Source organism: Geotrypetes seraphini, chromosome 10, assembly GCF_902459505.1.
Source record: "Geotrypetes seraphini chromosome 10, aGeoSer1.1, whole genome shotgun sequence".
In the NCBI taxonomy this organism is placed as follows: Eukaryota; Metazoa; Chordata; class Amphibia; order Gymnophiona; family Dermophiidae; genus Geotrypetes; species Geotrypetes seraphini.
The window spans coordinates 77,044,275-77,065,575 of record NC_047093.1 but is presented as its reverse complement, the minus strand read 5'-3'; the positions used below and the strand labels follow the sequence as shown (position 1 = coordinate 77,065,575).

The window sequence follows — 21,301 nt, the reverse complement described above, 5'->3', positions numbered from 1 at the left end:
CATGGAACAGTCTGCATGTCACACCACAATATATTGCAAAGAAACAGATCGCAATAACTTGCTACATTTCACCAGCCACTATCCCAGACACCTGAGACAAAACTTACCTGTGGGCCAGTTCCTGCGCTTGCGCAGATTGTGCTCTTCATTAGCTGAATACAAGGAGCAAGTCAGAGACATGCATGCAAGATTTGCAGTGAGGGGCTACCCAGTGGGGGTGATTATGAGAGCCTATATGCAAAATGAGCAGCAAAGCAGGAGGCAAGAATCAAATCCTGTTGTGTGGGTGTTGCCATATTTGCATGATGCATTTAAAATTAAAAGCATTTAGACAATTTTTTGGCAAGTTTTACAGTGCCACCAGAATTTCCAGCAGCCACTACATTTTTCTTTCTCATGGGGGGTGAAACATTACAGACCTAGTCACTAGTTCATATTTTCTGAACCCAATGACGGAGATGGAGCAAGCTGCGGCAGGCCACTTTGCCCATGGACACTGCTCGGTGTGCGCGCATGTTATTGTTACCAAATCTTTTACTCATCCCCAATCGGGGATAGAATATCGGTTGAAATCTCGCACCTCTTGTGACACTGTTGGGGTGGTATATCTGATTATATGCCCTTGTCAGTTTTTGTACATTAGCTTCACAATGAGAATCATTGAACACCTGAGCAATATCTGTCGGGCGGATCTAATGGCTCCCCTAATACAGCTTTGGCTTGATCAGTCGCATGATGTCATGGATCTTAAGTTCCTTGTGTTGGAAGCACCCAAGCTCCCCCGGGGAGATAACCTCCCAGCCATGTTATGGAAAAAGGGACAAGAGTGGATTTTTAAAAGTCAAACGGTGCAGCCTCAAGGTTTGAACAAGGAGGTGTAATGGTGAGCGTTTTTGCACAAGTAAGGGAGCTGATCCTGGCCGGGTAGTTCCCTCATTGTTCATGATAGTGTCCCAAGATCTAAAGATGAAAAAACAGTGTGACAAGGTGGTGGCTGCTGCCAGAAGGATGCTGGGCTGTATAGAGGCGCAGCCAGTAGAAGGAAGAAGGTGTTGAGGCCCCACTTGGAGTATTGTGTTCAGTTTTGGAGACCGTATCTGGCAAACAATGTAAGAAGACTTGAAGCGGTCCAGAGGAGGGCGATGAAAACGATGAGGCTTGCGCCAGAAGACATATGAGGAGAGACTGGAAGCCCTGAATATGTATACCCTAGAGGAAAGGAGGGACAGGGGAGATATGATTCAAATGTTCAAATACTTGAAGGATATTAACGTAGAACAAAATCTTTTCCAGAGAAAGGAAAATGGTAAAAATAGAGGACAAAATATGAGGTTGAGGGGTGGTAGATTCAAGAGCAATGTTAGGAAATTCTACTTTACGGAGAGGGTGGTGGATGCCTGGAATGCGCTCCCGAGAGAGGTGGTGGAGAGGAAAACGGTGACTGAGTTCAAAGAAACATGGGATGAACACAGAAGATTTAGAATCAGAAAATAATATTAAAGATTGAACTAGGCCAGTTACTGGGCAGACTTGTACGGTCTGTGTCTGTGCATGGCCGTTTGGAGGAGGATGGGCAGGGGAGGGCTTCAATGGCTGGGAGGGTGTAGATGGGCTGGAGTAAGTCTTAACAGAGATTTCGGCAGTTGGAACCCAAGCACAGTACCGGGAAAAGCTTTGGATTCTCGCCCAGAAATAGCTAAGAAGAAAAAAAAAAAAAAATTTTTTAAATTGAATCAGGTTGGGCAGACTGGATGGACCATTCGGGTCTTTATCTGCCGTCATCTACTATGTTACTATGTTACTATGTTTTGCTATGATAAAAGTTATTCAAACAGTGCTGTGATTGAAAAAAGGACAAACGTTTACTGCTGGGGCTGCTGCTCTAAGTCTGGTCTCTCATTAAAAACTTTTTTTTCTTAGCACTCCTGAAGATGACACATTGTTTATAATTGTTTGAAAATCAGGGATTGTTTCTTTTTTGTTACTTTGTATCACATTATCCTTGGTGATTACTTTGTTGCTGAGTGTTGGATTACATATAAATAGGGTGCAATGCAGATCTGAAAAAGAGGCATAGCTAGAGGAGGAGCATGGGTGGGTCAAGGGCATTCTTAACAGTTAAGCACGCTGTTATAGAATAAGCCTGATCCATGCACAATTTAGGCTCAGGCATTTATGCCAGGTTAGCATATGGCCAAGCCTAAATTTCAATTCTATGGATGGGTGCTATGCTTATTCTATAAACCAGTGTTTCTCAACTCGGTCCTGGAGTACCCTCCCTGCCAGTCAGGATTTAAGTTTAAGTTTAAGTTTTATTAATATTTGATTAATCGCTTAATTAAAATTATTTCTAAGCGAATTACAATGTATGAGTAAACATGATATTAAAATAGTAAATAACATAAAATAATATAAAATTAACAATTTATACAGTAAATAAAAACAATATGATACTAAATAGGAAATAACATATGAACTATAACAGCGGAAGCTGGAAAGGCCCGCTTTCTGAATGTTAACATCATTCTGCCCATCAAACCCTTAAACACATCCCCCAAAGAAGACACGTAAACTTGCGTGGAGAAAACCTGGCCGCAGCCCTGTTTATTGTAAATTAACATATTTAAATAACATTTAAATATAAATAACATTACAAAACAACTTTAAATAACCATTTTCTATTAACCTTCACAATGGTATCACCATTGCGACCCAGATCCTGAGCTACTGACACAGATGTAAATGGCCCCCGACCCTGCCATCTAAGCAAGGGTCCGAGGGGTGGCATGTCCCCACATGCCCCATTGTCCAAGATCATCAGACCAACCAGGCACGGCTCCCAACCGGCCCACCGCTCATCTCCATGATGAGACCAGCCGCCAGTAGCTCGGGATACCGCCAACCAAAGCAAACTCTCACCCCAGGAACTAACGGGCGGGAGGGCGGGAAAGTTGTCTCGGAGGACCGGAAACCGTTAAGGTCCTCCGAGACCCTCCTTAAACAACCCTCCACCCCCCGCCCCCACCAACGGCCGCGACACTAACCAATAAAACTTATCCCTCGTCGGGAAAGCCTCTACCCATACCCTTTCTTCCTTACCTAACCCCCCCCCCCCTTTTTTCTAAAGCTTACCCGACGGACGGCCCCGCAGGCCTCCCAGCTCCGCGTTAGAGCCGTCCGTCGAGACAGGCTCTCGGACTTTTTATTACAAAATTATAAAATTGATTTCAGGATATCCGCAATGAGCATGCATAAACTTGATTTGCATACATTGTCTCCATTATATACAGATTTCTTTTATGCATATTCATTGTGGATATCCTGAAAACCTGACTGGCAAGGGGGTATTCCAGGTCCGGATGCAGTTTATAGCATAGCACTAAGCACAGATTTTTAGGTCAAATCAAACTCAGAACCCCTCACATTCAATAGCAGCAATAATATAAATAAATATTTTTGAGTATCTGCCTTTATTCACTTCACTGTTTCTGAATATTCTTTTTGAATTGTTTGTAAGATTGTTTCTAGGATTGGTAGAGTGTTGGTGTGTTTATCTCTGATTCAGCTTTTGCTGTTCTATGCTTTTGGGGGAGGATTTTTTCTCTTGGGCTCCCTTTTTTTGCCTTTCATGATCACGAAGCTTACGTCCTTTGTTTGTGGGGCTTGTTTTTTTACATATTTATACATTGATTTTATATTAAGCCTAATTAGATAGTGATATTTTTGATATTGTGATTATTTTCATATTGTGATTCTTTTGAAATGAATAAAGTTTTGAGTATTGTTTATAAGTGCATTTAGATAATTATACTTTTTTGCTTTTCAACATCTATTATATTTATATTATTGCTGCTATTGAATGTGAGGGGTTCTGAGTTTGATTTTTGCCCTTCTTTTTGTATTGATTTTTTTCTCTCTCATATTTTTGACTGATTTTTAGGTGACATAATAGAATTTTACCCTAACTGCTTAATCTAATGCACTGTAGCATAAGGGCTTCTGTGTGCTTAAACAGCACCTTTGATGTGTATAAATTAGCTTATGATCATTAAAATGTTAAATATGTTTTAATGAAATGCAAAACTATTTATAGTAGATCTTTACCTACTGGTGCAGTGACATAGTGACATAGTGCACACAAACTGCTTCATGGACTTGTCAGCTCAAAAATATTAACTACATGATATAGCTAAGTTGTTTTTTTTTAGGGGGGAGGGGTTTACTGGCTGTAGGGAAAGGGATAAATTCCATATATGGTGCCTAAAAAAATCAGCATCAACTAGAACAGTGCTTATCAGGCTTGTACCTTTTAAAGAACTGCACTTAGGGCTAGATTCACGAACCTGCCCGATCGGACCCGATTTGGGCCCGATCCAGGCAGGTTCGATGAATTCTTCAAAGTAGAATGTGCAGATGGGGGCGATCGGAGGGACGCCACCATCTGCCTGCCTGGATTGCTCTACAGCAGGGATCTCAAAGTCCCTCCTTGAGGGCCGCAATCTAGTCGGGTTTTCAGGATTTCCCCAATGAATAGGCATTGAAAGCAGTGCATGCGCATAGATCTCATGCATATTCATTGGGGAAATCCTGAAAACCCGACTGGATTGCGGCCCTCAAGGAGGGACTTTGAGATCCCTGCTATAGAGCAATCCTAGCACATGCATCTGTAGATGGTCTGCGCATGCACTCAGACCTCCGGGCTCGGCAGAGTGGGTTTTTTTTCCTTTTTTAAACAGGCAGCTGAGCAGTGAAAGCAGCCAGCAATCTTCCACCCATGGCGCCATGTCACAACTGCAGGACGGAAGAGCAGGCAGGGCAAAAAAAGAAAATTAGCCAGCCGAACTCCCGAAGATCCAGGGGTGCCGGGCTGCGAGCTGTGGGGACGGCCAATTGGTACTCGCTGCAGCCTAGAAGCAGAGGGGGGGGGGGGGAGGGGGAACTGCCAGACTACGGAACTGAACAGGAAACCCGCCCTGACTCTCCTGTTCTCTGCTGCCCTTTTCCACAGTGTGAGCCCGTGGTTTTAAAGCGGGAAGGGCGGCAGAGAGCAGGAGAATCGAGGTGGCATTTTTTTCCCCCCACAGTGGAGTTTCTCATATCCATGGTCAGCTGCAGGGAGTTTCAAGGCTGCAGGGCTGGTATTTCAGCGCGGGGGAAAGCAGGAAAGGAGTGAGTGACTGGTCCTCACCAGTCGCTTGGTTTCGGATCGTCCAGCCCAGTCGGTGTGCCTGAAAAATGTTGGTGAATCACCGCCTTGATAGATTTGCATGCCATTTCCCTCATCTGCATGCGTGGATTGCATCGGGTGTGGCCTGAAGGTTCGTGAATCGGGTCGGGGGTCGCAAACTGATCAGTACGTGATTGGTTTGCATAGTGAATTTATGTCTTGGCGCCTGTGTATGACGCATAACTTAGGCGCAGGCATTTAGGCCAGCTAAAACCAGGCCTAAATGCCAGCACCTAAGCTATGCGCACATTGGGCATATTCTATAACACTATGCATAACTTTCAGGAACGCACCCGATCCAGCCTTGGTCATGCCCCTCTTCTCAAATTCATGCACTGCAACTGGTGCATACTTTTTATAGAATCGTACTTTCTGAGTTGTGCATGTAACTTTTAATTAGTCCTAATTGGTGTCAATTATGAAGTGTTAATTGCCATTCATTGGCATCAAATAACTCAGTTAATCAATTAAGTTGTGTGCGTACATTGCACTGAAGTAAGCACACTTTAGATGCCATAAATAGAATTTGAAGGAAAGTACATAAGTACTTTCTCCCCAGAAAATAAGCCCTTGTATACATGATAACCTCTGCATTTATAGGCATCAACTGCTGATACTAGAGTGCTTTACACTTCTCCCTCGTTATTCGCGGGGGATAGGGGCAGAGCCGGACCGCGAATGGCAAAAAACAGCAAATATACTGCTCTGACCCACCCCCGCCTCCCTTCCGCCTTCCCCTGGCATCCCGGCCTTACCTGGTGGTCTAGCTGGTTTTTAGGGTAGGAACGATCTTCCTACGCTCCTGCCCCATGCAGATAGCCATTAGGAAATGGCTGTGGGGAGTTCCCGTAGTCTCTCAAAGTCCCTCCTTGAGGGCTGCAATCCAGTCGGGTTTTCAGGATTTCCCCAATGAATATGCATGAGATCTATGTGCATGCACTGCTTTCAATGCATATTCATTGGGGAAATCCTGAAAACCCGACTGGATTGCGGCCCTCAAGGAGAGACTTTGAGATCCCTGTTGTAGACCATTATATTTGCAAATCTTTCGTATGCATATTCATTACAGCAAGGACTCTCAAACCAATCCTCAAGACACACCCATCCAGTCAAGCTTTCTGGATATCTACAACAAGTATGCATGAGATAATATATGTAATACTTCCACTGTATGCAAATTTGTATGGGTATCCTGAAAACCTGATTAGGTAGGCGTGGGATGAGAAGTACTGTATTATGGTAGTCCTGGCAAGATGTACCTCCAGGAGAGGGCTAAGAAGCCCTAGGGAAGACAATTTAAAAAAAAGTATTAACAGATGTCATCAGTCATTACAGAGATACCTTAACTCTGTATTATAGAAATAGGTATTTCCTCAACAGATTTTCAGAAATAAATGTTTTACATCATGAGATACTGTGATATGGGTGACTAATATCCCCATCTGTTTTTAGTTTGTATCAGTGTGTTTTCCAGCTGAGACATTGCACAGTTCCTATTAGAGTCTGAGGATTTCTATTTAAATACAGGCATGAAGGGAAAGAACCCCAGAGAAGCGAGGTTGATGACAAGGAGCAAGCGAAGTCTCCCTAGGCTTACAGAAGAATCCTTTTGCCAGATCTGGTGTCAGGCACTAGAAGAGCAGACCTTGGGGAGGAGATGTGTCTGTGTGGATGTAGGACTGCAATGTTTGCATGAGAGGGATGGGGAATGTGGCAGTGGAGACAGGGGAAATTGGCAGGCTGGAGACTTGACAGAATCATTGGTCTACACCAGCAGTAAAAGATCTGTCACCAGGGACCTGTATCATACGCACTTTCTCACAGACACAAACACGTTACGCGGACCCAAATATTGTACTGCCTCATACACAGTACACAGACTGATCAACACACATTCTCCCTGAGATGCACTTACACAGAGCATAGACTGATGATGCATAGGCTGATACAACATATAATTTCTCATACAGATCATCCACACCAGGAGTCCCCAAAGTCCCTCCTCGAGGGCCGAATCCAGTCGGGTTTTTAGGATTTCCCCAATGAATATGCTTCGAAAGCAGTGCATGCACATAGATCTCATGCATATTCATTGGGGAAATCCTGAAAACCCAACTGGATTGCGGCCCTCAAGGAGGGACTTTGGGGGACCCCTGATCCACACAATCAATATACATGCACACACAAGCCAATCTATGCTCATTCCCTTTCATAGTTCTTTAAACAAATGTGGGCATAAGGAACAAAATAGGTGTGGGGGGAGGGGGAGGGGGGGGCATCCTGGCCAGATCAGCTTTGCTTCCTACAAACATGAGCAACTAAGAAGGTAGGAAGGGGAGGACAGAAGTTGGCTTTTTTGCCCCCAGCAAGAAAAAGGTGTTCTGCTGCCCCTTGCATGTAGCAACCAGAATACGTGTAGATAACCTTATAAATGTTAAGACTTATACATATCCTTACACATGAACATTACTTAGCAGGTCAGTTTAGAAGAGTGCGGCACCATTAACACATAGGGGGCATTTTCAATATGGCATCTAAATCTGAGTTAGACGTTTTGCGGAGGATGCACAAGAAACCAGTACCAAACGTGCCCATTTTCAAAACGGCAAGGCATTTATCTTGGGTTTTTGTTGTGTTTTTTTTTTTCCAAAAATGGATGTATTTGTGCTCTGTGCGTCTTTCTTTTTGAACCATTTTCAGCACCCCCCCATACAGAACAAGCCATTAGGATGTAGGTGGTGGTGGTGGTGGTGGGGGGGGGGGGGAGTTGGCATTTATAGTACACTGGCCACACAGGCATCCTAACAGAGCAGTGGGGCACCCTAAGGGGCACTGCAGTGAATATCACATAAAAGTCCCAGAAACACAGCTCACCATAACCCCCTTATAGCATATGGTGATGCCTCCAAAACTTGCCCAAATCCCACTCTACAATCTATTGACCTCGACCACAAACTACAAAACCTTCAAAAAAGAAATAAAAACCCTTCTATTCAAAAAACACATAAAACCGAACTAACACAATCAGAACTGTCCCAAGCATCACCTGCAACTTATCCATATGTACTTCTGATGTCATGACAATTCAGACATAATTTATGTTATGTTTGGTATGTTTGGAATAATGGTTACATATATGAGGTTCAATAAAAGAAAATTTTCACTGCCTGTTTCTATTATGACCATTTATTCAGTTTCATGGTTATTACAAAATTTATTTTTTTACTTGGGGGGGGGGGTGTCAAAAAATTATGGGCCCCAGGTGCCACATACCCTAGGTACGCCACTGGTTTTTGGGCTCACCTTTACAGCCAGAGAGTGTTTTGTAAAATACTATGTTTAAAAAAAAATAAAAATAAACAAACACGAATGTTTATTTGGCAACCTATTCTGAGTTATCATGCACTAAGTTGTGCACCCTCTCAAACACATACAATAGTAAACTACACTTCTCCCCCTGTATTCATGGTTTCTGCACGCACGGTTTCATTTATTTGTGATTTTTCTCATGCTGACTCCTCCCACAAATTACATCATCCATGAGTGCAGGGGGAGCGCGAGGCAGAGAAAGAGCGCAAGGGAAAGGGCTGGAATACCAAGCGAACGGGGACTGAGAGCTGAACCGGGGGACAGGGAACGCGCAGGGAACCTTCCCCTTATCCAGTTCTCACGGGAAGAGCTGGACGCTGTGGTGGCTGCTGCTGCTGCTCTCCTATAAGCCAGGCATGGTGCGAATGGGCGGAGCGGACCTGGAGCTCAGTGCTGCTGCCTCATCCATCTTGGTTTGTCAAAAAATGAGAGGGGGGGGGGAGCTGAGCCAGAGCTTGAGCTGCCGCCTGAAAGGATGGGTGGGTGAGGCCGAGCCTGGCACACAAACATGGAGCTTGGTCCTGCTCCAGAGTAGAGAGTTGCACGGGGACAGAAATCCCACCCATCCACACCCGTCCCCGTTAGGATCCTCTCTGTCCCCACCCATCCCCATAAAAAGCAGCAATTACTTCTGACAGGATCATCAATTCCACAGTTTCTTTTGTGTTTGCACTGCTGTTTTCCTTGTGGAATCTCTTTGGTGGAACCCTTTTTTTTTTTTTTTATGTTCAGGTAATTAACTTATAAACCCCCTCTTTTACTAAGGCTGACGTGTCCATTATATTATATGGATGAACCCTGCTTCCAAAGCCTTCCATCCCCGTGGGAGTCCCGTTGGCTAGAGGGGGGTCCCCGTGGGAGTCCCATGGGCCAGAGGAGGGTCCCCGTAGGAGTCCCGTGGGTTAGGGGGGATTCCCGCGATCCCCATTCCCATGCAGACCTCTACTCCAGAGCCCTGGTCTTTTCAGCATGGCTGGTCGTTGGGGAAGTCTGAATGCTGGGGAAGTCTGACCCCGGCTCTGCGGAGGTTCCCTCCCGGTGTGCACAAGGAAGATGTGTTGGAAGTTATTCATGGTTTCATCATTTTCCCAAGAGTTTTTTTAAATAGAAAACCATGAATAACTTATGAAAAAGCAATTCACAGTTTTTCCGTATTCATGGGTCCACTCCGCCCCTAACCCCTGCGAATACGGAGTGAGAAGTGTATATATATATATACTAGTCTTTAAGCCCATTACATTAACGGGTGCTAGAATAGATGTGTCTTTCTTTCTTTCTCTCTCTCTCTCTCTCCTTGGCCATTTTCTATCTGTCTATCTTTCTTTCTGTCTCTCCCTTTCCTTGGCTGCTTTCTGTCTGTCTGTCTTTCTTTCTGTCTCTCTCTCTCCTTGGCCGCTGTCTGCCTTTTTTTCTTTGTCTCTCTCTCTTGGCCGCTGTCTATCTGTCTGTCTGGCCCCCTGTCTGTTTGCCATTCTTTCTGTCTGTGTCTCTCCCTGGCCCCCTGCCTGCCTATCTCTCTCTGTTGCACCATGCCTGCCTGTCTTTCCGTGACCCCCTTCTGTCTCCCTCCCCCCCAAGCAAACCAAAATTGCTGCCTGCCCCCCAGCACACCCCTCCTCCCAAAGCAGCCCCCTTTCTCTCTCCCCCTCCACTTTCCTGTGCAGCAGTAGCAGCCGGATGCCTCGCAGCACCCACACCCTGTCCGCTTCGTTCAGGCCGGACACCCTCTTGCCATTGCTCTTGGCACCGTTCAAACCGTCGCACATGCCGCAAGCCGACGCACGCCACAAGCTGCATGCACGCCGCATGCAACGCAAATCGAACACGGCCACGGAGTCACACAACACGAAGTCAGGGATCATGGCATTGTAAGTACGCATGCGCATTTAGGGTTTTATTATAGAGGATATGCACATACAACAAATGGATTAATGGACAACATTCTTGCACACTCCCATACCTACCAATGCTCTATATTCATTCACACAGAGTATACTGTACACACTGCCACTTCCCTACATATAATCATATCACACACAGTGGAGTAGTGAGGAAGGTTGGCACCCAGGGCATTGGTGCCTGGCATTGCTGCACCATGCATCCCCCACTCTCCCCCCCCGCCACTTGAGCACCCACCGCCCCCGCAAACCTCTTGAAATATTTGCTGGCACAAGCAGCATCTTCTACCTGCTGCTCACACTTGCTTTGGCTCCCTTCTGATGTCATGTCCTGGTCCCGTGTGTCCAGGAAGTGATGTCAGAAGGGAGCCAAGGGTGGCACGAGCAGGAAGTGAAAGATGCTGCCCACATTGGCGAACATTTAAAGAGGTATGTAGGAGGGCAGAGGAGGAAAGGCAGAGGCGCAGATGCCCATGTGAAGATGGCATCCAGGACAGTCCACCCCCCCACCCCTATACTATGTCACACAGACATACAATGTCAACTAAAATACTACACATACACATTTACAACACGTGTGTGATATTATATACTCTCTCTCTAAAATGTACAGTGTTTCAGATACTCCATCATGTATATTCTCACTTAGGAGGGTAGTTTGAGAAGTTTAGTGAAAAAAGCAAGTTAAATAATGTAGTCTCCACTTAGATTTTCATACTGTAGGAAAAATAGCTTATGAGAAAAATGGAAACTGGCCGGACTAAGGGCTCTTTTTACTAAGGTGCGCTAGCGTTTTTAGCGTGCGCTAGCTGAAACATTACCGCCTGCTTAAAAAGAGGCGGTAGCGGCTAGTGCACGCTAAAAGCGCTAACGCACCTTTGTAAAAGGAGCCCTAAGTGTATAGCCCTCCATGGAGACTATATTGTTTAACTTGTTTTTTTTTTTTTATACCAGACTTTTCATGCCACCCCGTTAGAATGACACAAACACACACACATGAAGACATATCATGAACTCACTTAGTCCTAAAATACAAGCGTCAAGTTTTCAAGTTTTTATTAATATTTGATAAATTGCTTATTCAATTAACTAAGCGATGTACAGTTGTTGTTTTTTTTATTTATTTATTTATTTATAGAATTTTACAATATTACCAAGCATATACATCTTGTACAGTAAAGTGAGATCAAACAATATACTAAACTAAGATTCAAAAGTTAAGATATACCACGATCATAATTCCATTTAATTAAAAAATAAAAATAGATAAATAAAATAATAATAATCTAGCTAATCTCACACTAGTCCTCAATGTTATTGGATCCAATATTAAAGAGTAGAATAGGTATAATTCAAATTAATTAAAAGAAAATCCATGTCTTACTAAAGTGCAGGGAGCTAACTTTCCATGGATGCTGTTATTCCTTTTTCAAGACGTTTCACTGAGAGAAAACTAATCAATTGAGATGGCTCTGTAAAAATATACTTCAATGATAAATATCTAACCACACATTTACATGGATATCTCAAGAAGAAAATACAGCTTTATAGAGGAGGGCGGCTGAAAAGTTCTCAGCCCAACCAACAAGTTGGGGCAGTCTCCATAGTGGGCTATACTTAGGGCTCCTTTTACGAAGCCGCGCTAACAGTTTAATGCACGTAATAGCGTGCGCAAACCGCTATCCGCTAGCGCAGGTGGTAGTTTTTTGGCCAGCGTGGGGAGGGAGGGGGGGGGGGTGAGCGCGTGATGAAAAGTAGCTTTGTATAAGGAACCCTTAGGCCAGCGATTTCCCACTTTTTTTTTTTTTTTCCGTTCTCTATTCTTCTGACGGAACGAAAACAAGTGAAAAAAAAATAAATCACTACACCTGCGTCGCCCTCATGGAGACGGCCCCAACTTTGTTGGTTGGGGGCTGAGAACTTTTCAGCGGCCCGTCGTGTAACACACTCGCTCCTAGAATACCTTACCCCCCCCCCCACCCCATATCATGCACACACTCCATCAAACACTCATGAAGCGGGTCCACACACGAGAGTGGAGTCACACTGCACACACCCTGCCTCGCGCAGTCACTCCGCCCATTTGCACCGCGGAAGGACACTGCGGCATCTCCCGATACTTCGAGCAAAAGCCGAGGCAAGGTAAGAAAATCCCAAGCCCCCCCCCCTCCTTCTGCCCCCGTAGCATGACCGGCCATTGCTCAGGTGCCTCCCTTTAGCCGGCGGACGTCCGGCTGCCTCACTATAGCGTTCGGATCGTATTCCAGCCCCTCCTCGTCTGTAAGTCGGATCGCGACCTAGACAAGTGTTCCGGGGACGGGCCGGCTCCAAAGCCCGGCGCCGTGATTATTAATTAACGCTCTTTAAGTGACTAGTGATTTCTCTACGGAGGGCAGAGTCGCCATAAATTCTTTTTTTAGCTGACTTCTGGCGTCGGGCTCACGGTGTAGCCGGATTCCTCCCAAGTTAAAAGCGTAGCTCGGTGCCTGTGTGATAAATGGATTATTACAGTGAACTGTGAGGGGACCCCTGGGGACCCCTCCCCCTCCCCCACATGTTTTGTTGCTTTCAGAGATGATGGTTCAGCCACTTCCGGAAAGCAAAGAATCCTTTCTGTCGCTTTCTCGGGGGTTTAGCCTTTTCCAGAACCTGTCCCCTTATCCAGAACTGCCTGTCATGTTATATGTCGATTATTAAACATACACGTTAAGACAATATCGACACCAACCAATATCCTACCCAAAAGCCATAAATTCAGTATTAAATCGTTGGCGTCAGGTGAAAGGAGGGCGGTACGAATTTGACTTTCGAGGGGTGGAAGAGGCCGGTCCTGAACTTTGAAAGAGTTGGAAATTTTAATTATTTGGAGGGAACTCTCTCCCTCTCTCTTTAGCGTCCTTGATAAAAGGAAAAGTGACGGGAAGAAATAAAACCCCAAGAGAATTTTAACCTTGATCAAGCCACAATTAGTTCCCTGGGTATCTAAAGGGGAGCAGGGCAGCTTTAGGAACCCTTACTTCTTAAGATACAAAAGCATTTAGATCGCTTTAGACCAGTTAATCCTGAGACTGGCTGGGGTTCCTTTTGTTTCCTAACTCCACTGTGGGTTTTGTGCAGTTTTTTTTTTTTTCCCCCTGTTCGCATGATTGACTGCCCAATGGATGCTAATTATCCAAATGTCGCTTCTGCCTTTGACTGACTTTCCATGTATTATGGGCAACTGTCATGCATTCTGTCATTCTATATCATATTACATGTATTATCATATGAAAACGATGCTGCGCAGAAAGGAAGGTGTCTGAACCCAGCAGATGCTGTGCATATATAAAAGGCAGCTTAATTTGTGAAGATTTTTGTAGGGACTTGGCCGAGTAGAAATATTGAAATGCAAACTTTATCTGAGTATTATTTTCCCATTTATTTTAGAATGCACAGAATATTCACTATGGAGAGTTAAGAAACCTTCGTCTCGATGAACAGACAACTGTTATTTATACAGTAGATAATTAAACGGATATGTGTCAAGCTAATAAGCCCAGGAAGTTAAACAAATACTAGTACACTCAGATCTGGAAACGCTAATTCATTAGCATATTTTACTAATAGCAATTTGGAATTTCATTGTTATTCAATTGATTTTGAGCTATCCAGAGATACAATCTGCCTAATTCAAAGAGCTTTCGACGTGCTCCGAGAGTATATCACATATGCTTGAAGGTCCTGCGTTTCCAACCAAAGACACAGATGTTTTATGCAATAAGATGTGATTTTGTTGTAGCATTGTTGTTACATAGCATGGGATATATATCGGACAATGCGAGGGATTCTCTAAAGCCATGTGCATGCTCAGCCTAGAAAGAGGACAAAGAGAGATGAGAAGGCAGCCTTAAGGAGCCTTATTCCTGGTGTAGAAAACTAAGCGTTTGCACAGGATTCGTTATTCTCCCGGAGAGTCAAACACTAATGGGAAAGAAGCGGCGTCTGAGAAACAGCCCGAAGTTTCCTTAACGTGCATTTGCCAGGAGAGATTAAAAAAAGTGTTTTAAAAATGCATTATTACATATTTGTGCCTATTAATAAATCCATTTATTTGCCCTTATGCAGCTTATTTTGAGAAACTGGAAAAACTGGGCTAGGTTAAGCTATTCATTTTGGTGGGAAACCCTATGTTTAACTTATAAAATGGAACGATGTTTGGCCATACAACAAGGACGATTTAAGAATTTTATGGATGTTTGGGAGCCATTGGCTAAATATTGTAAAGAGGAATAATTTTTCATTTTGTGGATATGTAAACGTACACATCCTTGGGGGATGGGGGGATGGGAATGGAAACGGTATTAATATAGGAATTTATGAATAGTTTCATGAAGATTTTAATATGTTTGTATTGGGTGGGAGGGAGGGAATAAAAATAATAGAGCATTAGTGTTATACATTTGTTGTGCTTGGTTTGTAAGACCCATATTTGTGATTCATTTATTGCACAATTGTAGCTTGAAAAATCAATAAAGATATATTAAAAAAAAAAATCCACAAAACTACTTTAATTATTATACATATTAACCCGGTGCCATTGTTTAACGAAGGTGTAATTAATACCCTTACGAAGGCAGTGAAAACGGCAATGGCCTTCTTAGATAATATAGCTTAGCTCTCTTAATAACAAAGCACGGACATATTCCTCCAAGTACTTTTAATGTTCTTGCAACAACATATTGGAATTGCGATAATGCAATCTTCCAACTGAACTGATCTTGATATGAACATCTTCCGTTATAGATCTTTCTTAAAGACGTCAACACAACCTTCTTGTCTGTGCTAATCAATTTCATTAATTACCAAGGTTTTAAACAGATAATATTAATTTTAAAAACACATCACTGCTATTTGTTGGTTTATTCAGAGCAGGTGCTAAGGTGCTACTTGGTAAGTTGGTAAGTTTAGCCTTATATCCCCCCACTCAACTTTCAGGCCCTTAACCTGCAGGCCTCAACCCCCTCTCCCCCCCCTAAGATTTTGACAATTAAATCCAGCAATCACATCATCATACAATCATCCTATAAAATGCTAGTTTAAAGTTAAAGTATGTGCTGACTGCTCTTTGAATTTGTAAGGCTTTCAGGACCTATTGTTTATGCTTTGACAGCAGCTGCTTGGTTGTCCCTCAAGAAGTTGCTGCCTAAGGCTACCGAATCCTGTCTAAAGGTTGAACCGGCCTTAGTTTTATTTCACTTACTGTTTGGCCCTGTAAGATTATATCCACATGCGCCTCATTCCTTCATAAGCACCTTGCTTAAAAGCTCTAATAGCGACATAGATTTGTGCATGATAAAGACATATGTAAGATAACATTTGTATCCTTTACACGTGTTAAAAGTTTGTAATTATAAAAAGCTCAAACACAATTATGTAGGATGAAATGAAAGTTCAAGCAGAGAATTGTGGCAGAATTTCTGATTGGTTGAAATTTCCCTTTCACCTCCTACTGTTTGACCTGCCACTTAATTAATCTGCTCTAGGCCGAGAGCTTTTTGACAAAGTTCAAGATAAACATTACACGGTCTATGCGCCGGCTACTTTTTAATAAAATACATAGTACTTTGTTTTCTAACAGGCCTGGCAGCAAATCCTTACTCCGAGTGCTTTTTTAAGACATTTTGAAGGCAGCTCTGTTCCTAATTCCTAACTAAATTATGCTAATACTGTCTTATCTGAGAGGGACTTTTTGGATGTCAGCTTGTCCCATTGGGGGGACTTCCCATCTCCTTCCCTACCTGCAGCAGCGTTCGGTTGTGGTCTCGATCTTTGGTTGTGAAAGGTATAGCTGTTCAAACAGTTTGCATAAAAGGTTTCAGTGCCAAAATATTGACTGAACTGGTATTCACTTATGAAAGAATGGCATTAGTGCCATAGAGATCTCCCTGATGTACCGGGAATAGTTAATTAATTAAAGGACCTGCTAATTGCTACTTGAGTTACTGAACAGAGCTGGTGAAATGTTTGGTGGAAGGTAGGTTCTATTTTTTTCCTTTAAAGGAAAACGTTTACAAAAACTGAAATCTGTAAATAACGCCTGAAAATCTGTGTATTTATTTATTTTTTCTTGCAATTACTATATCTGCTTCTGACAAGTGTTCATGGAAGCCTTCATTTAGAGATAGCATAGCACTGGGTTTCTTTAGCAGGGGGGTAGGCCCTATGGAGAACCTTTATTTTATTGGGTGCAGGTGGCAATGTTTAATAAGCACAGAAAAAAAGTGAATAATGTAGTGTTTTCAAAGAAAAATAAATGCAAAATAGATAGCTGTAATTACACTAGCTCATAGGAATAATAAATATTCAGTGGCCGGATATCATATTCGTAGGCAAATCAAACCAGCATCCGGTAGCTTATTCTAAGCACGTGTTTGCATTTCTGATTTGGAAATCTATTATCTGAAATTGAATTTGGGTCCTAAAAGAATTCCATTGGTATTAGATACTTACTGAACGATGCTGAGGGTTTGTCAGAGTGTTTAGTAGTCTTGTATATGTAAAATCTATGCCGCTTTGAAAAACCCAATTTCCCAGAAATCCCATTTGCAAATATAAGCATTTGACAAATGCAAACATTAATTTTGAACTTACCAAGTGTGAAACATAGCCAAACTTATTCAAGGCCTTATGTTAAATAGGAGGGGGGTCGCTGAAAAGTTCTCAGCCCAACCAAGAAGAGAATGATGTGGAGTCATGAAACTTACAAGATATTCCACACTTTGCGTGACACATTTCGTTTCAGTGATTTGAAATGAAACGAAAAGTGTCAAGAAAAGTGTGGAAATAGCTTGGAAGTTTCATGACTCCACGTCATTCTCTTCTTGGTTGGGCTGAGAACTTTTCAGCGGTCCCCCCTATTTTTTTTTCAGTTTGAACATAACAGTTTCACTTGCATGAACACTTACTTATATACAGTATAATAAAAAGTGCAGGTTCAGAAAAGGAAGGAAAAAGAGAAGGGGTTTGGTTTATTTTTAACCCACTTTGAAATGCCTTGTGAATGTTCTGTCTGGAAGGTAACTGCGGATGCGTTGTATTAGGGTTTTCAGCAACACTTCCATTTCTAAAAATGCCAACTGTAGACAGATTTCTGGTATTCCCCTCTACAGATAACCTCATAAATATAGCTATAAAATACAAAATATTCTCCCTCATGTCCAATAAAGGAGGCTCACTTATGTTAACTGAGGCCAATATTTACTGTTAGGAATTCCAGTTCTTCCTGAAGTTTTTTTTTCCAGGATAGTGCATCTGGGTGATAGGTTGAAATATCCAGTCATTTAGAAAGACGTTTCTCCAAAATAGAGTTGGGTGCTGAAAAGTTCTCAGCTCAACCAAGAAGAGAATGACGTGGCTATTGGTTCAGTCAATGATCTGACACAATGAAAACAGAATTTCGTTTCTGCAAATTGGCACTTAACGAGCAGATTAATTAAGTGGCGGGTCAGCTACAGCAGCAAAATAAAGCTCAGAATTTAGGAATTTGGTTGGTTGGGCTGAGAACTTTTCAGCACGCCCTCCCTCATATTTGGATCTGTGTGTGTTGGGGTGTGTGCATGCACTGAATTAGTAACAAACGCTATGATCTTTATAGGATCTCAGTACAGCAAACCTTATCGGGTAATGTTTATCAAATCTGCTTTGTATCCAATCACAACAATCCAAAATTGCTAGGATTGGTCGATTTTGACCTTGTAAAATGTTTTCCAGTGTATGTTCCCCTGCCGAAACTGGGACTTGGTAGGGTCCCTGTTGTCAGTAAGGACTGCTAATGGTGAACCAGGTAAGAGGGGAGAGACCTTTAGCATCTCAAATCCCCTCTCCATCTATTTAGATATGAGTTTTCAGTGAGTCAAAATAGTGTTTATAAATACATATATGATGAGTAAATCTATATTTTAAAGCAAGCTTATTTTATTAGGGTTATTTGGTTTCATATTATAAAATATTGCAAAGCAACCAGGTTAAAAACCTACCCATGAATGAAATCACTAATATTCTGGTCTAGATTAAAAAATAAATAATTGTTACATTATAGTCATAACATTTGCAGGGGAACTCTGTAAATGTATATTGTTAGCTGTTTAGAAATGTCAGTATTCACACCAGACAGTCCTGCAATTCAAAACATGATACTTGCACAATAAAAATAGAAAAAAAAAAATATTACACCTTCTAGTAATGGTGATTTCTGTAAAGTACACAACTGGTTCTATTTTTTCTAAATTTATTCAATTGGCCTCACTTTGGAAAGCTGTGTGTGCCAAACACCTTAAAACACGTAGAATATGCCAACTCCCCTTCACTGTATTCAGACGGGACTTGATACATCTGAAATCCTAACCACAGATTAAAAAAAAAATTGACGATGTTGTATAGGAGCTCAGCTTTCTATCCAACATCTATCTTTTCTGCTAACATGTAATACAATATTAATATCAGTTACTGAAAGGCTTCCAACCTTTACATATCTAACATATCATGTTCCAACCTATACCTTACACTTCTTGTCTCCTTTTAAGTTCAGCGATTTAACAGGACCCTAGAGAGAATCAGGTGGTTAGAACACCCCCTCCTCCGGCCCATTCTTCTCTGTATCCATTAGGCGTTTACAGAATTACTCTAACGTAGAAAAACTAAGAAAATAACACTATGGTGTGCATTCTGTGGCTGTCTTCTTTGAAAGCATTGTTGATATTAACCTTGCTAGTTGGCAAGATAGATAGGCGGATGGATAAATAAAACTTCATATCCCTATCTAACGGTAATGACAACGTGACTTGACGTAAATAGGGGGGTATCACGTTTGTTTCTCTGTACAGTAATCGGATCGAATTTGTGGGTGACTGCAGAATCTACTGGTGGCACTTTAGCAAATTCAGTCATATTTGTGTTGTCAAGCAAATTAAATTCAATCAGTTTTATAAGGTAATATAATATGATATTGTTGCTCAGTAGACAGTTTTTCTTTCAAATAGGAATAATATTTTTTTCTTTTTGCCATCTTCTTAAAAATGAATACATGAGACTTTCATTTGTTTCAGGTCACAAGTATATTACTCCTCAATAATATTGGGCTATAAGATTAAATCGCGTGTGTGAAACAGAGAGAAATATAGGGCTCCTTTTACACAGGTGCGCTAGCGGTTTTAGTGCGTGCTTAGCGCACGCTAAAATGCCGCACGCACTAGCCATTACCGCCTCCTTTTAAGCAGGTAATTTTAAGCGCGCGCTAATCGTGTGTGTGTGTGCGCTAAAAACGCTAGCGCACCTTTGTAAAAGGAGCCCATAGTCTTAACTGTCAGCTACTTTTTCCATACATACATGTAGCGTTCTGCATTCATTAACCCTACAGAGGCAATCATTAGATACCCACCTGTGTCTTATTACGCTACATGTAATATTTCTGTCCGTATTCTTTTACAACAAAGTGGAATTACAGCAATTTTCAGCACCCCCCTATTTGTTTATTCCAATTTATAGCATACGACAGTGCCAATATGTATCTTCAATTCATAGGTAAAACAAATGATACAAATGTGAGAAAAATCATTAGAAAATAAGGAAAATACCCAATTAAACTAGGGTGCCAGCACTGTTAACAACGTCTGTATTTCACACAAAAGCCCCCCCCCCACCCAGTGATGAAGATGAACACATTAACATAGATGTATATTTTCATCACACTTTTGTTATATGGAAGTATGATGATCTGGGAAAGAGGACAAGCGAACAATTTATAATTAAACATATTTCAGAATTTGTTCTTTTCACCTAAGCATATTTTTGTTTGTTATAGTGATATTGTGTTACCTTAGTGGCTTTTTAATTGAATTTGCCTCCACCTCTCTCCACCCCCCTCCCTCCTCCCCCCAGTGAATCTAAATGACCAGGATGCAGGAGAATGAAATGTTTCACTTGTTTGGGCATAAAGTGTTAGAGATGGATAGCCCGATAATTCCACAGAATCGTTTCAAGTAAGAGCCGGAAAGCTCTTAAATCTGAGGCGCCTTATTGCCCTTTCTCCAGAGACTCGGATAGCTGCAGTTCCGCTCTTGCTGTCAAGCATCAAACTGCACCATGCATCAAAGCCACATCATTGCCTATAAAAGTGAAGAAAAAACACAATAAATAAAACAAATCATGTCGTAGTTAATGTAAACATCTAAGTTGCTATTCTTAACATTGCCATCACGCCAGACCCCATTTTGAATGCATCAGCTATGTTTTTTGGGAGGTTGTTGGGGTTTGTTTGTTTTTTTTTACATTTGATTTAATAAATTTAACTCTAATCTGTTGCTGGTTTGCCAGTGCATTGTTACTTAGGCCTGCTTTGACGTGTGCCCATATTTCAAAGCGTGTAAAATGATTAATTATCCCGTGTCAGTCACCATGTATGAAGACATAACACCAGTGTAGAAAATGAAAAGGCGCCTGGAGCTACAATTACATTTTAATTCATAGTTTATTGTATGTTCTTCATATATATTGCAATCTAATAACGCCATGAGGCATGGAAAAATATGAGAGATCAATCACTTTACTCTCCACCCCCTCACCCCACTGTGATTATGCAGAGGGATCTCACAGCACTGAAATTAGCCATAGATAACTCCTTTTAATTTTTGGATTCTCCCTCTTCCTTACCTTTAGAATCCCGTATAAGGTTTATTCTCACCTCTCTCCCAATAGCTAGAAACCTTCCCGGAAGTTTCCCCAGCTCCCCGAAAATGTGTAACAGACAACCTGAAACCCAGCAATTAGCAAA

The 21,301-nt window shown here is 42.2% G+C and overlaps 1 protein-coding gene and 1 long non-coding RNA gene across 5 annotated transcripts in view; one reads left to right on the top strand and one right to left on the bottom strand.

Annotated features, from left to right (window-relative positions):
* The window catches only part of LOC117367757, a 70,426-nt gene extending 54,044 nt beyond the window's left edge, over positions 1-16,382 (bottom strand). Inside the window, exon 1 of the long non-coding RNA XR_004540844.1 lies at positions 16,272-16,382. This is a non-coding gene — a long non-coding RNA (uncharacterized LOC117367757). The remainder of the gene's footprint in view (positions 1-16,271) is intronic.
* The window catches only part of LHX2 (LIM homeobox 2), an 83,931-nt gene continuing 75,145 nt past the window's right edge, over positions 12,516-21,301 (top strand). The window contains exon 1 of one of the 4 annotated variants that reach the window (XR_004540839.1): positions 12,516-12,636. The gene's annotated coding sequence lies outside the window, so the exon portion shown is untranslated. Of the gene's footprint in view, positions 12,637-12,675; positions 12,775-16,085; positions 16,508-21,301 lie in introns of those variants that run through there. The other 3 variants (XR_004540842.1, XR_004540840.1, XR_004540841.1) reach the window with 3 other exon arrangements.